The sequence below is a fragment of the Garra rufa genome, chromosome 1, assembly GCF_049309525.1.
Source record: "Garra rufa chromosome 1, GarRuf1.0, whole genome shotgun sequence".
NCBI classification, from domain to species: domain Eukaryota; kingdom Metazoa; phylum Chordata; class Actinopteri; order Cypriniformes; family Cyprinidae; genus Garra; species Garra rufa.
Window position 1 is genome coordinate 105,181,926 of NC_133361.1, and position 12,312 is coordinate 105,194,237.

At 41.6% G+C, this 12,312-nt stretch overlaps 21 non-coding genes across 21 annotated transcripts; all 21 read left to right on the forward strand.

The window, feature by feature from the left end:
• The first annotated feature begins 59 nt into the window (after nucleotides 1-59).
• On the forward strand, nucleotides 60-178 carry LOC141318007 (5S ribosomal RNA). Its single transcript, XR_012352350.1, has one exon. It is a non-coding gene; the product is annotated as a 5S ribosomal RNA (ribosomal RNA).
• An 84-nt stretch (nucleotides 179-262) lies between these two features.
• LOC141301067 (5S ribosomal RNA) lies at nucleotides 263-381 on the forward strand. The gene has a single exon (XR_012342096.1). It is a non-coding gene; the product is annotated as a 5S ribosomal RNA (ribosomal RNA).
• A 753-nt stretch (nucleotides 382-1,134) lies between these two features.
• Nucleotides 1,135-1,253, forward strand: LOC141301082 (5S ribosomal RNA). The gene has a single exon (XR_012342100.1). It is a non-coding gene; the product is annotated as a 5S ribosomal RNA (ribosomal RNA).
• Nucleotides 1,254-1,337: 84 nt separating this feature from the next.
• Nucleotides 1,338-1,456, forward strand: LOC141317652 (5S ribosomal RNA). The gene has a single exon (XR_012352017.1). It is a non-coding gene; the product is annotated as a 5S ribosomal RNA (ribosomal RNA).
• Nucleotides 1,457-1,540: 84 nt separating this feature from the next.
• LOC141318425 (5S ribosomal RNA) lies at nucleotides 1,541-1,659 on the forward strand. The gene has a single exon (XR_012352743.1). It is a non-coding gene; the product is annotated as a 5S ribosomal RNA (ribosomal RNA).
• Nucleotides 1,660-2,412: 753 nt separating this feature from the next.
• On the forward strand, nucleotides 2,413-2,531 carry LOC141310657 (5S ribosomal RNA). Its single transcript, XR_012348141.1, has one exon. It is a non-coding gene; the product is annotated as a 5S ribosomal RNA (ribosomal RNA).
• Nucleotides 2,532-2,615: 84 nt separating this feature from the next.
• On the forward strand, nucleotides 2,616-2,734 carry LOC141301090 (5S ribosomal RNA). The gene has a single exon (XR_012342103.1). It is a non-coding gene; the product is annotated as a 5S ribosomal RNA (ribosomal RNA).
• Nucleotides 2,735-3,487: 753 nt separating this feature from the next.
• LOC141301097 (5S ribosomal RNA) lies at nucleotides 3,488-3,606 on the forward strand. The gene has a single exon (XR_012342105.1). It is a non-coding gene; the product is annotated as a 5S ribosomal RNA (ribosomal RNA).
• Nucleotides 3,607-4,359: 753 nt separating this feature from the next.
• Nucleotides 4,360-4,478, forward strand: LOC141318009 (5S ribosomal RNA). Its single transcript, XR_012352351.1, has one exon. It is a non-coding gene; the product is annotated as a 5S ribosomal RNA (ribosomal RNA).
• An 84-nt stretch (nucleotides 4,479-4,562) lies between these two features.
• Nucleotides 4,563-4,681, forward strand: LOC141301105 (5S ribosomal RNA). Its single transcript, XR_012342106.1, has one exon. It is a non-coding gene; the product is annotated as a 5S ribosomal RNA (ribosomal RNA).
• Nucleotides 4,682-5,434: 753 nt separating this feature from the next.
• On the forward strand, nucleotides 5,435-5,553 carry LOC141310668 (5S ribosomal RNA). Its single transcript, XR_012348152.1, has one exon. It is a non-coding gene; the product is annotated as a 5S ribosomal RNA (ribosomal RNA).
• Nucleotides 5,554-5,637: 84 nt separating this feature from the next.
• LOC141301113 (5S ribosomal RNA) lies at nucleotides 5,638-5,756 on the forward strand. The gene has a single exon (XR_012342107.1). It is a non-coding gene; the product is annotated as a 5S ribosomal RNA (ribosomal RNA).
• A 753-nt stretch (nucleotides 5,757-6,509) lies between these two features.
• LOC141301119 (5S ribosomal RNA) lies at nucleotides 6,510-6,628 on the forward strand. Its single transcript, XR_012342108.1, has one exon. It is a non-coding gene; the product is annotated as a 5S ribosomal RNA (ribosomal RNA).
• A 753-nt stretch (nucleotides 6,629-7,381) lies between these two features.
• LOC141318010 (5S ribosomal RNA) lies at nucleotides 7,382-7,500 on the forward strand. Its single transcript, XR_012352352.1, has one exon. It is a non-coding gene; the product is annotated as a 5S ribosomal RNA (ribosomal RNA).
• Nucleotides 7,501-7,584: 84 nt separating this feature from the next.
• On the forward strand, nucleotides 7,585-7,703 carry LOC141301125 (5S ribosomal RNA). The gene has a single exon (XR_012342110.1). It is a non-coding gene; the product is annotated as a 5S ribosomal RNA (ribosomal RNA).
• Nucleotides 7,704-9,125: 1,422 nt separating this feature from the next.
• LOC141301133 (5S ribosomal RNA) lies at nucleotides 9,126-9,244 on the forward strand. The gene has a single exon (XR_012342114.1). It is a non-coding gene; the product is annotated as a 5S ribosomal RNA (ribosomal RNA).
• Nucleotides 9,245-9,997: 753 nt separating this feature from the next.
• LOC141318119 (5S ribosomal RNA) lies at nucleotides 9,998-10,116 on the forward strand. Its single transcript, XR_012352454.1, has one exon. It is a non-coding gene; the product is annotated as a 5S ribosomal RNA (ribosomal RNA).
• An 84-nt stretch (nucleotides 10,117-10,200) lies between these two features.
• LOC141301141 (5S ribosomal RNA) lies at nucleotides 10,201-10,319 on the forward strand. Its single transcript, XR_012342116.1, has one exon. It is a non-coding gene; the product is annotated as a 5S ribosomal RNA (ribosomal RNA).
• A 753-nt stretch (nucleotides 10,320-11,072) lies between these two features.
• On the forward strand, nucleotides 11,073-11,191 carry LOC141301148 (5S ribosomal RNA). Its single transcript, XR_012342117.1, has one exon. It is a non-coding gene; the product is annotated as a 5S ribosomal RNA (ribosomal RNA).
• An 84-nt stretch (nucleotides 11,192-11,275) lies between these two features.
• On the forward strand, nucleotides 11,276-11,394 carry LOC141317653 (5S ribosomal RNA). Its single transcript, XR_012352018.1, has one exon. It is a non-coding gene; the product is annotated as a 5S ribosomal RNA (ribosomal RNA).
• An 84-nt stretch (nucleotides 11,395-11,478) lies between these two features.
• LOC141318426 (5S ribosomal RNA) lies at nucleotides 11,479-11,597 on the forward strand. Its single transcript, XR_012352744.1, has one exon. It is a non-coding gene; the product is annotated as a 5S ribosomal RNA (ribosomal RNA).
• The last annotated feature ends 715 nt before the right edge of the window (nucleotides 11,598-12,312 follow it).

Consider the following 12,312-nt stretch of genomic DNA (forward strand, 5'->3'; position numbering starts at 1 on the left):
AATATGCTGGCTTTTACGGAGGCTGATCTTTAAATGGCCCACTTTTTGGAGCAACCCTCGCTTACCGCCATACCGCGCTGAGAGCGCCCGATCTCGTCTGATCTCGGAAGCTAAGCAGCGTCGGGCCTGTTTAGTACTTGGATGGGAGACCGCCTGGGAATACCAGGTGCTGTAAGCTTTTGCCTTTTCTTCACTATTTATATAATATGCTGGCTTTTACGGAGGCTGATCTTTAAATAGCCCACTTTTTGGAGCAGCCCTGGCTTACGGCCATACCGCGCTGAGAGCGCCCGATCTCGTCTGATCTCGGAAGCTAAGCAGCGTCGGGCCTGCTTAGTACTTGGATGGGAGACCGCCTGGGAATACCAGGTGCTGTAAGCTTTTGCCTTTTCTTCACTACTTATTTAAAATGCTGGCTTTTAGAAAGACGTGTTTTACCGCTCTATTTATTACAATCATTTAAATGTATTATAGAGTTTTAAGTGTTTTACATGTTTTTTAGGCCATTTTATTACTCTTAACATTTTAAGTGAGTGTGTGTCTTTAAAAAATGGATGGTTGGCCTGCCATGTGACTAGACACATGATAGGAAGCAGGAAGTACAACTGTATAAGAGAGCAGCATGACAAACAAAGGACAGTCACCAAACTGTTGGATTGAGGAGTTGCTAATTTTAGAGCTCACCTTTCCATTCACCACCTGCAAACTTTGGATTACACTTTCTGTGGATTGTATATACACCGGTGGAAACTCACATTGGACTTATCAACACACTGGGATTCTTGGACTGTTTTTAGGGTATGGACAAATAAACTGTATTCTTTTAACAGCGTTTACCTCATTTTATCGTGTTGTTTTAAAGTCTTTTATGTGAACCTTGTAAATAAACCAAATCTATTTAAACCAATCTTCTTTTATGTCTCATTCTTTTAACCACTAGTCATCTCTCACAGTTAAATCTGACCCCATTTTAGTCTTGTAACTCGGCCGATAAGGCCGATTGTTACACTTGGATGGGAGACCGCCTGGGAATACCAGGTGCTGTAAGCTTTTGCCTTTTCTTCACTATTTATATAATATGCTGGCTTTTACGGAGGCTGATCTTTAAATAGCCCACTTTTTGGAGCAACCCTGGCTTACGGCCATACCGCGCTGAGAGCGCCCGATCTCGTCTGATCTCGGAAGCTAAGCAGCGTCGGGCCTGCTTAGTACTTGGATGGGAGACCGCCTGGGAATACCAGGTGCTGTAAGCTTTTGCCTTTTCTTCACTATTTATATAATATGCTGGCTTTTACGGAGGCTGATCTTTAAATGGCCCACTTTTTGGAGCAGCCCTCGCTTACGGCCATACTGCGCTGAGAGCGCCCGATCTCGTCTGATCTCGGAAGCTAAGCAGCGTCGGGCCTGCTTAGTACTTGGATGGGAGACCGCCTGGGAATACCAGGTGCTGTAAGCTTTTGCCTTTTCTTCACTATTTATATAATATGCTGGCTTTTACGGAGGCTGATCTTTAAATAGCCCACTTTTTGGAGCAGCCCTCGCTTACGGCCATACTGCGCTGAGAGCGCCCGATCTCGTCTGATCTCGGAAGCTAAGCAGCGACGGGCCTGCTTAGTACTTGGATGGGAGACCGCCTGGGAATACCAGGTGCTGTAAGCTTTTGCCTTTTCTTCACTATTTATATAATATGCTGGCTTTTAGAAAGACGTGTTTTACCGCTCTATTTATTACAATCATTTAAATGTATTATAGAGTTTTAAGTGTTTTACATGTTTTTTAGGCCATTTTATTACTCTTAACATTTTAAGTGAGTGTGTGTCTTTAAAAAATGGATGGTTGGCCTGCCATGTGACTAGACACATGACAGAAAGCAGGAAGTACAACTGTATAAGAGAGCAGCATGACAAACAAAGGACAGTCACCAAACTGTTGGATTGAGGAGTTGCTAATTTTAGAGCTCACCTTTCCATTCACCACCTACAAACTTTGGATTACACTTTCTGTGGATTGTATATACACCGGTGGACACTCACATTGGACTTATCAACACACTGGGATTCTTGGACTGTTTTTAGGGTATGGACAAATGAACTGTATTCTTTTAACAGCGTTTACCTCGTTTTATCGTGTTGTTTTAAAGTCTTTTATGTGAACCTTGTAAATAAACCAAATCTATTTAAACCAATCTTCTTTTATGTCTCATTCTTTTAACCACTAGTCATCTCTCACAGTTAAATCTGACCCCATTTAAGTCTTGTAACTCGGCTGATAAGGCCGATTGTTACACTTGGATGGGAGACCGCCTGGGAATACCAGGTGCTGTAAGCTTTTGCCTTTTCTTCACTATTTATATAATATGCTGGCTTTTACGGAGGCTGATCTTTAAATGGCCCACTTTTTGGAGCAGCCCTCGCTTACGGCCATACCGCGCTGAGAGCGCCCGATCTCGTCTGATCTCGGAAGCTAAACAGCGTCGGGCCTGTTTAGTACTTGGATGGGAGACCGCCTGGGAATACCAGGTGCTGTAAGCTTTTGTCTTTTCTTCACTATTTATATAATATGCTGGCTTTTACGGAGGCTGATCTTTAAATAGCCCACTTTTTGGAGCAGCCCTGGCTTACGGCCATACCGCGCTGAGAGCGCCCGATCTCGTCTGATCTCGGAAGCTAAGCAGCGTCGGGCCTGCTTAGTACTTGGATGGGAGACCGCCTGGGAATACCAGGTGCTGTAAGCTTTTGTCTTTTCTTCACTATTTATATAATATGCTGGCTTTTAGAAAGACGTGTTTTACCGCTCTATTTATTACAATCATTTAAATGTATTATAGAGTTTTAAGTGTTTTACATGTTTTTTAGGCCATTTTATTACTCTTAACATTTTAAGTGAGTGTGTGTCTTTAAAAAATGGATGGTTGGCCTGCCATGTGACTAGACACATGACAGGAAGCAGGAAGTACAACTGTATAAGAGAGCAGCATGACAAACAAAGGACAGTCACCAAACTGTTGGATTGAGGAGTTGCTAATTTTAGAGCTCACCTTTCCATTCACCACCTGCAAACTTTGGATTACACTTTCTGTGGATTGTATATACACCGGTGGACACTCACATTGGACTTATCAACACACTGGGATTCTTGGACTGTTTTTAGGGTATGGACAAATGAACTGTATTCTTTTAACAGCGTTTACCTCATTTTATCGTGTTGTTTTAAAGTCTTTTATGTGAACCTTGTAAATAAACCAAATCTATTTAAACCAATCTTCTTTTATGTCTCATTCTTTTAACCACTAGTCATCTCTCACAGTTAAATCTGACCCCATTTTAGTCTTGTAACTCGGCCGATAAGGCCGATTGTTACACTTGGATGGGAGACCGCCTGGGAATACCAGGTGCTGTAAGCTTTTGCCTTTTCTTCACTATTTATATAATATGCTGGCTTTTACGGAGGCTGATCTTTAAATAGCCCACTTTTTGGAGCAGCCCTCGCTTACGGCCATACCGCGCTGAGAGCGCCCGATCTCGTCTGATCTCGGAAGCTAAGCAGCGTCGGGCCTGCTTAGTACTTGGATGGGAGACCGCCTGGGAATACCAGGTGCTGTAAGCTTTTGCCTTTTCTTCACTATTTATATAATATGCTGGCTTTTAGAAAGACGTGTTTTACCGCTCTATTTATTACAATCATTTAAATGTATTATAGAGTTTTAAGTGTTTTACATGTTTTTTAGGCCATTTTATTACTCTTAACATTTTAAGTGAGTGTGTGTCTTTAAAAAATGGATGGTTGGCCTGCCATGTGACTAGACACATGACAGAAAGCAGGAAGTACAACTGTATAAGAGAGCAGCATGACAAACAAAGGACAGTCACCAAACTGTTGGATTGAGGAGTTGCTAATTTTAGAGCTCACCTTTCCATTCACCACCTGCAAACTTTGGATTACACTTTCTGTGGATTGTATATACACCGGTGGACACTCACATTGGACTTATCAACACACTGGGATTCTTGGACTGTTTTTAGGGTATGGACAAATGAACTGTATTCTTTTAACAGCGTTTACCTCGTTTTATCGTGTTGTTTTAAAGTCTTTTATGTGAACCTTGTAAATAAACCAAATCTATTTAAACCAATCTTCTTTTATGTCTCATTCTTTTAACCACTAGTCATCTCTCACAGTTAAATCTGACCCCATTTTAGTCTTGTAACTCGGCCGATAAGGCCGATTGTTACACTTGGATGGGAGACCGCCTGGGAATACCAGGTGCTGTAAGCTTTTGCCTTTTCTTCACTATTTATATAATATGCTGGCTTTTACGGAGGCTGATCTTTAAATGGCCCACTTTTTGGAGCAACCCTCGCTTACCGCCATACCGCGCTGAGAGCGCCCGATCTCGTCTGATCTCGGAAGCTAAGCAGCGTCGGGCCTGTTTAGTACTTGGATGGGAGACCGCCTGGGAATACCAGGTGCTGTAAGCTTTTGCCTTTTCTTCACTATTTATATAATATGCTGGCTTTTACGGAGGCTGATCTTTAAATAGCCCACTTTTTGGAGCAGCCCTGGCTTACGGCCATACCGCGCTGAGAGCGCCCGATCTCGTCTGATCTCGGAAGCTAAGCAGCGTCGGGCCTGCTTAGTACTTGGATGGGAGACCGCCTGGGAATACCAGGTGCTGTAAGCTTTTGCCTTTTCTTCACTACTTATTTAAAATGCTGGCTTTTAGAAAGACGTGTTTTACCGCTCTATTTATTACAATCATTTAAATGTATTATAGAGTTTTAAGTGTTTTACATGTTTTTTAGGCCATTTTATTACTCTTAACATTTTAAGTGAGTGTGTGTCTTTAAAAAATGGATGGTTGGCCTGCCATGTGACTAGACACATGATAGGAAGCAGGAAGTACAACTGTATAAGAGAGCAGCATGACAAACAAAGGACAGTCACCAAACTGTTGGATTGAGGAGTTGCTAATTTTAGAGCTCACCTTTCCATTCACCACCTGCAAACTTTGGATTACACTTTCTGTGGATTGTATATACACCGGTGGAAACTCACATTGGACTTATCAACACACTGGGATTCTTGGACTGTTTTTAGGGTATGGACAAATAAACTGTATTCTTTTAACAGCGTTTACCTCGTTTTATCGTGTTGTTTTAAAGTCTTTTATGTGAACCTTGTAAATAAACCAAATCTATTTAAACCAATCTTCTTTTATGTCTCATTCTTTTAACCACTAGTCATCTCTCACAGTTAAATCTGACCCCATTTAAGTCTTGTAACTCGGCTGATAAGGCCGATTGTTACACTTGGATGGGAGACCGCCTGGGAATACCAGGTGCTGTAAGCTTTTGCCTTTTCTTCACTATTTATATAATATGCTGGCTTTTACGGAGGCTGATCTTTAAATGGCCCACTTTTTGGAGCAGCCCTCGCTTACGGCCATACCGCGCTGAGAGCGCCCGATCTCGTCTGATCTCGGAAGCTAAACAGCGTCGGGCCTGTTTAGTACTTGGATGGGAGACCGCCTGGGAATACCAGGTGCTGTAAGCTTTTGTCTTTTCTTCACTATTTATATAATATGCTGGCTTTTACGGAGGCTGATCTTTAAATAGCCCACTTTTTGGAGCAGCCCTGGCTTACGGCCATACCGCGCTGAGAGCGCCCGATCTCGTCTGATCTCGGAAGCTAAGCAGCGTCGGGCCTGCTTAGTACTTGGATGGGAGACCGCCTGGGAATACCAGGTGCTGTAAGCTTTTGTCTTTTCTTCACTATTTATATAATATGCTGGCTTTTAGAAAGACGTGTTTTACCGCTCTATTTATTACAATCATTTAAATGTATTATAGAGTTTTAAGTGTTTTACATGTTTTTTAGGCCATTTTATTACTCTTAACATTTTAAGTGAGTGTGTGTCTTTAAAAAATGGATGGTTGGCCTGCCATGTGACTAGACACATGACAGGAAGCAGGAAGTACAACTGTATAAGAGAGCAGCATGACAAACAAAGGACAGTCACCAAACTGTTGGATTGAGGAGTTGCTAATTTTAGAGCTCACCTTTCCATTCACCACCTGCAAACTTTGGATTACACTTTCTGTGGATTGTATATACACCGGTGGACACTCACATTGGACTTATCAACACACTGGGATTCTTGGACTGTTTTTAGGGTATGGACAAATGAACTGTATTCTTTTAACAGCGTTTACCTCATTTTATCGTGTTGTTTTAAAGTCTTTTATGTGAACCTTGTAAATAAACCAAATCTATTTAAACCAATCTTCTTTTATGTCTCATTCTTTTAACCACTAGTCATCTCTCACAGTTAAATCTGACCCCATTTTAGTCTTGTAACTCGGCCGATAAGGCCGATTGTTACACTTGGATGGGAGACCGCCTGGGAATACCAGGTGCTGTAAGCTTTTGCCTTTTCTTCACTATTTATATAATATGCTGGCTTTTACGGAGGCTGATCTTTAAATAGCCCACTTTTTGGAGCAGCCCTCGCTTACGGCCATACCGCGCTGAGAGCGCCCGATCTCGTCTGATCTCGGAAGCTAAGCAGCGTCGGGCCTGCTTAGTACTTGGATGGGAGACCGCCTGGGAATACCAGGTGCTGTAAGCTTTTGCCTTTTCTTCACTATTTATATAATATGCTGGCTTTTAGAAAGACGTGTTTTACCGCTCTATTTATTACAATCATTTAAATGTATTATAGAGTTTTAAGTGTTTTACATGTTTTTTAGGCCATTTTATTACTCTTAACATTTTAAGTGAGTGTGTGTCTTTAAAAAATGGATGGTTGGCCTGCCATGTGACTAGACACATGACAGAAAGCAGGAAGTACAACTGTATAAGAGAGCAGCATGACAAACAAAGGACAGTCACCAAACTGTTGGATTGAGGAGTTGCTAATTTTAGAGCTCACCTTTCCATTCACCACCTGCAAACTTTGGATTACACTTTCTGTGGATTGTATATACACCGGTGGACACTCACATTGGACTTATCAACACACTGGGATTCTTGGACTGTTTTTAGGGTATGGACAAATGAACTGTATTCTTTTAACAGCGTTTACCTCGTTTTATCGTGTTGTTTTAAAGTCTTTTATGTGAACCTTGTAAATAAACCAAATCTATTTAAACCAATCTTCTTTTATGTCTCATTCTTTTAACCACTAGTCATCTCTCACAGTTAAATCTGACCCCATTTTAGTCTTGTAACTCGGCCGATAAGGCCGATTGTTACACTTGGATGGGAGACCGCCTGGGAATACCAGGTGCTGTAAGCTTTTGCCTTTTCTTCACTATTTATATAATATGCTGGCTTTTACGGAGGCTGATCTTTAAATGGCCCACTTTTTGGAGCAACCCTCGCTTACCGCCATACCGCGCTGAGAGCGCCCGATCTCGTCTGATCTCGGAAGCTAAGCAGCGTCGGGCCTGTTTAGTACTTGGATGGGAGACCGCCTGGGAATACCAGGTGCTGTAAGCTTTTGCCTTTTCTTCACTATTTATATAATATGCTGGCTTTTACGGAGGCTGATCTTTAAATAGCCCACTTTTTGGAGCAGCCCTGGCTTACGGCCATACCGCGCTGAGAGCGCCCGATCTCGTCTGATCTCGGAAGCTAAGCAGCGTCGGGCCTGCTTAGTACTTGGATGGGAGACCGCCTGGGAATACCAGGTGCTGTAAGCTTTTGCCTTTTCTTCACTACTTATTTAAAATGCTGGCTTTTAGAAAGACGTGTTTTACCGCTCTATTTATTACAATCATTTAAATGTATTATAGAGTTTTAAGTGTTTTACATGTTTTTTAGGCCATTTTATTACTCTTAACATTTTAAGTGAGTGTGTGTCTTTAAAAAATGGATGGTTGGCCTGCCATGTGACTAGACACATGATAGGAAGCAGGAAGTACAACTGTATAAGAGAGCAGCATGACAAACAAAGGACAGTCACCAAACTGTTGGATTGAGGAGTTGCTAATTTTAGAGCTCACCTTTCCATTCACCACCTGCAAACTTTGGATTACACTTTCTGTGGATTGTATATACACCGGTGGAAACTCACATTGGACTTATCAACACACTGGGATTCTTGGACTGTTTTTAGGGTATGGACAAATAAACTGTATTCTTTTAACAGCGTTTACCTCATTTTATCGTGTTGTTTTAAAGTCTTTTATGTGAACCTTGTAAATAAACCAAATCTATTTAAACCAATCTTCTTTTATGTCTCATTCTTTTAACCACTAGTCATCTCTCACAGTTAAATCTGACCCCATTTTAGTCTTGTAACTCGGCCGATAAGGCCGATTGTTACACTTGGATGGGAGACCGCCTGGGAATACCAGGTGCTGTAAGCTTTTGCCTTTTCTTCACTATTTATATAATATGCTGGCTTTTAGAAAGACGTGTTTTACCGCTCTATTTATTACAATCATTTAAATGTATTATAGAGTTTTAAGTGTTTTACATGTTTTTTAGGCCATTTTATTACTCTTAACATTTTAAGTGAGTGTGTGTCTTTAAAAAATGGATGGTTGGCCTGCCATGTGACTAGACACATGACAGGAAGCAGGAAGTACAACTGTATAAGAGAGCAGCATGACAAACAAAGGACAGTCACCAAACTGTTGGATTGAGGAGTTGCTAATTTTAGAGCTCACCTTTCCATTCACCACCTGCAAACTTTGGATTACACTTTCTGTGGATTGTATATACACCGGTGGAAACTCACATTGGACTTATCAACACACTGGGATTCTTGGACTGTTTTTAGGGTATGGACAAATGAACTGTATTCTTTTAACAGCGTTTACCTCATTTTATCGTGTTGTTTTAAAGTCTTTTATGTGAACCTTGTAAATAAACCAAATCTATTTAAACCAATCTTCTTTTATGTCTCATTCTTTTAACCACTAGTCATCTCTCACAGTTAAATCTGACCCCATTTTAGTCTTGTAACTCGGCCGATAAGGCCGATTGTTACACTTGGATGGGAGACCGCCTGGGAATACCAGGTGCTGTAAGCTTTTGCCTTTTCTTCACTATTTATATAATATGCTGGCTTTTACGGAGGCTGATCTTTAAATAGCCCACTTTTTGGAGCAGCCCTCGCTTACGGCCATACCGCGCTGAGAGCGCCCGATCTCGTCTGATCTCGGAAGCTAAGCAGCGTCGGGCCTGCTTAGTACTTGGATGGGAGACCGCCTGGGAATACCAGGTGCTGTAAGCTTTTGCCTTTTCTTCACTATTTATATAATATGCTGGCTTTTAGAAAGACGTGTTTTACCGCTCTATTTATTACAATCATTTAAATGTATTATAGAGTTTTAAGTGTTTTACATGTTTTTTAGGCCATTTTATTACTCTTAACATTTTAAGTGAGTGTGTGTCTTTAAAAAATGGATGGTTGGCCTGCCATGTGACTAGACACATGACAGAAAGCAGGAAGTACAACTGTATAAGAGAGCAGCATGACAAACAAAGGAGAGTAACCAAACTGTTGGATTGAGGAGTTGCTAATTTTAGAGCTCACCTTTCCATTCACCACCTGCAAACTTTGGATTACACTTTCTGTGGATTGTATATACACCGGTGGACACTCACATTGGACTTATCAACACACTGGGATTCTTGGACTGTTTTTAGGGTATGGACAAATGAACTGTATTCTTTTAACAGCGTTTACCTCGTTTTATCGTGTTGTTTTAAAGTCTTTTATGTGAACCTTGTAAATAAACCAAATCTATTTAAACCAATCTTCTTTTATGTCTCATTCTTTTAACCACTAGTCATCTCTCACAGTTAAATCTGACCCCATTTTAGTCTTGTAACTCGGCCGATAAGGCCGATTGTTACACTTGGATGGGAGACCGCCTGGGAATACCAGATGCTGTAAGCTTTTGCCTTTTCTTCACTATTTATATAATATGCTGGCTTTTACGGAGGCTGATCTTTAAATGGCCCACTTTTTGGAGCAACCCTCGCTTACGGCCATACGGCGCTGAGAGCGCCCGATCTCGTCTGATCTCGGAAGCTAAGCAGCGTCGGGCCTGTTTAGTACTTGGATGGGAGACCGCCTGGGAATACCAGGTGCTGTAAGCTTTTGCCTTTTCTTCACTATTTATATAATATGCTGGCTTTTACGGAGGCTGATCTTTAAATAGCCCACTTTTTGGAGCAGCCCTGGCTTACGGCCATACCGCGCTGAGAGCGCCCGATCTCGTCTGATCTCGGAAGCTAAGCAGCGTCGGGCCTGCTTAGTACTTGGATGGGAGACCGCCTGGGAATACCAGGTGCTGTAAGCTTTTGCCTTTTCTTCACTACTTATTTAAAATGCTGGCTTTTAGAAAGACGTGTTTTACCGCTCTATTTATTACAATCATTTAAATGTATTATAGAGTTTTAAGTGTTTTACATGTTTTTTAGGCCATTTTATTACTCTTAACATTTTAAGTGAGTGTGTGTCTTTAAAAAATGGATGGTTGGCCTGCCATGTGACTAGACACATGATAGGAAGCAGGAAGTACAACTGTATAAGAGAGCAGCATGACAAACAAAGGACAGTCACCAAACTGTTGGATTGAGGAGTTGCTAATTTTAGAGCTCACCTTTCCATTCACCACCTGCAAACTTTGGATTACACTTTCTGTGGATTGTATATACACCGGTGGACACTCACATTGGACTTATCAACACACTGGGATTCTTGGACTGTTTTTAGGGTATGGACAAATGAACTGTATTCTTTTAACAGCGTTTACCTCGTTTTATCGTGTTGTTTTAAAGTCTTTTATGTGAACCTTGTAAATAAACCAAATCTATTTAAACCAATCTTCTTTTATGTCTCATTCTTTTAACCACTAGTCATCTCTCACAGTTAAATCTGACCCCATTTTAGTCTTGTAACTCGGCTGATAAGGCCGATTGTTACACTTGGATGGGAGACCGCCTGGGAATACCAGGTGCTGTAAGCTTTTGCCTTTTCTTCACTATTTATATAATATGCTGGCTTTTACGGAGGCTGATCTTTAAATAGCCCACTTTTTGGAGCAGCCCTGGCTTACGGCCATACCGCGCTGAGAGCGCCCGATCTCGTCTGATCTCGGAAGCTAAGCAGCGTCGGGCCTGCTTAGTACTTGGATGGGAGACCGCCTGGGAATACCAGGTGCTGTAAGCTTTTGCCTTTTCTTCACTATTTATATAATATGCTGGCTTTTACGGAGGCTGATCTTTAAATGGCCCACTTTTTGGAGCAGCCCTCGCTTACGGCCATACTGCGCTGAGAGCGCCCGATCTCGTCTGATCTCGGAAGCTAAGCAGCGTCGGGCCTGCTTAGTACTTGGATGGGAGACCGCCTGGGAATACCAGGTGCTGTAAGCTTTTGCCTTTTCTTCACTATTTATATAATATGCTGGCTTTTACGGAGGCTGATCTTTAAATAGCCCACTTTTTGGAGCAGCCCTCGCTTACGGCCATACTGCGCTGAGAGCGCCCGATCTCGTCTGATCTCGGAAGCTAAGCAGCGACGGGCCTGCTTAGTACTTGGATGGGAGACCGCCTGGGAATACCAGGTGCTGTAAGCTTTTGCCTTTTCTTCACTATTTATATAATATGCTGGCTTTTAGAAAGACGTGTTTTACCGCTCTATTTATTACAATCATTTAAATGTATTATAGAGTTTTAAGTGTTTTACATGTTTTTTAGGCCATTTTATTACTCTTAACATTTTAAGTGAGTGTGTGTCTTTAAAAAATGGATGGTTGGCCTGCCATGTGACTAGACACATGACAGAAAGCAGGAAGTACAACTGTATAAGAGAGCAGCATGACAAACAAAGGACAGTCACCAAACTGTTGGATTGAGGAGTTGCTAATTTTAGAGCTCACCTTTCCATTCACCACCTACAAACTTTGGATTACACTTTCTGTGGATTGTATATACACCGGTGGACACTCACATTGGACTTATCAACACACTGGGATTCTTGGACTGTTTTTAGGGTATGGACAAATGAACTGTATTCTTTTAACAGCGTTTACCTCGTTTTATCGTGTTGTTTTAAAGTCTTTTATGTGAACCTTGTAAATAAACCAAATCTATTTAAACCAATCTTCTTTTATGTCTCATTCTTTTAACCACTAGTCATCTCTCACAGTTAAATCTGACCCCATTTAAGTCTTGTAACTCGGCTGATAAGGCCGATTGTTACACTTGGATGGGAGACCGCCTGGGAATACCAGGTGCTGTAAGCTTTTGCCTTTTCTTCACTATTTATATAATATGCTGGCTTTTACGGAG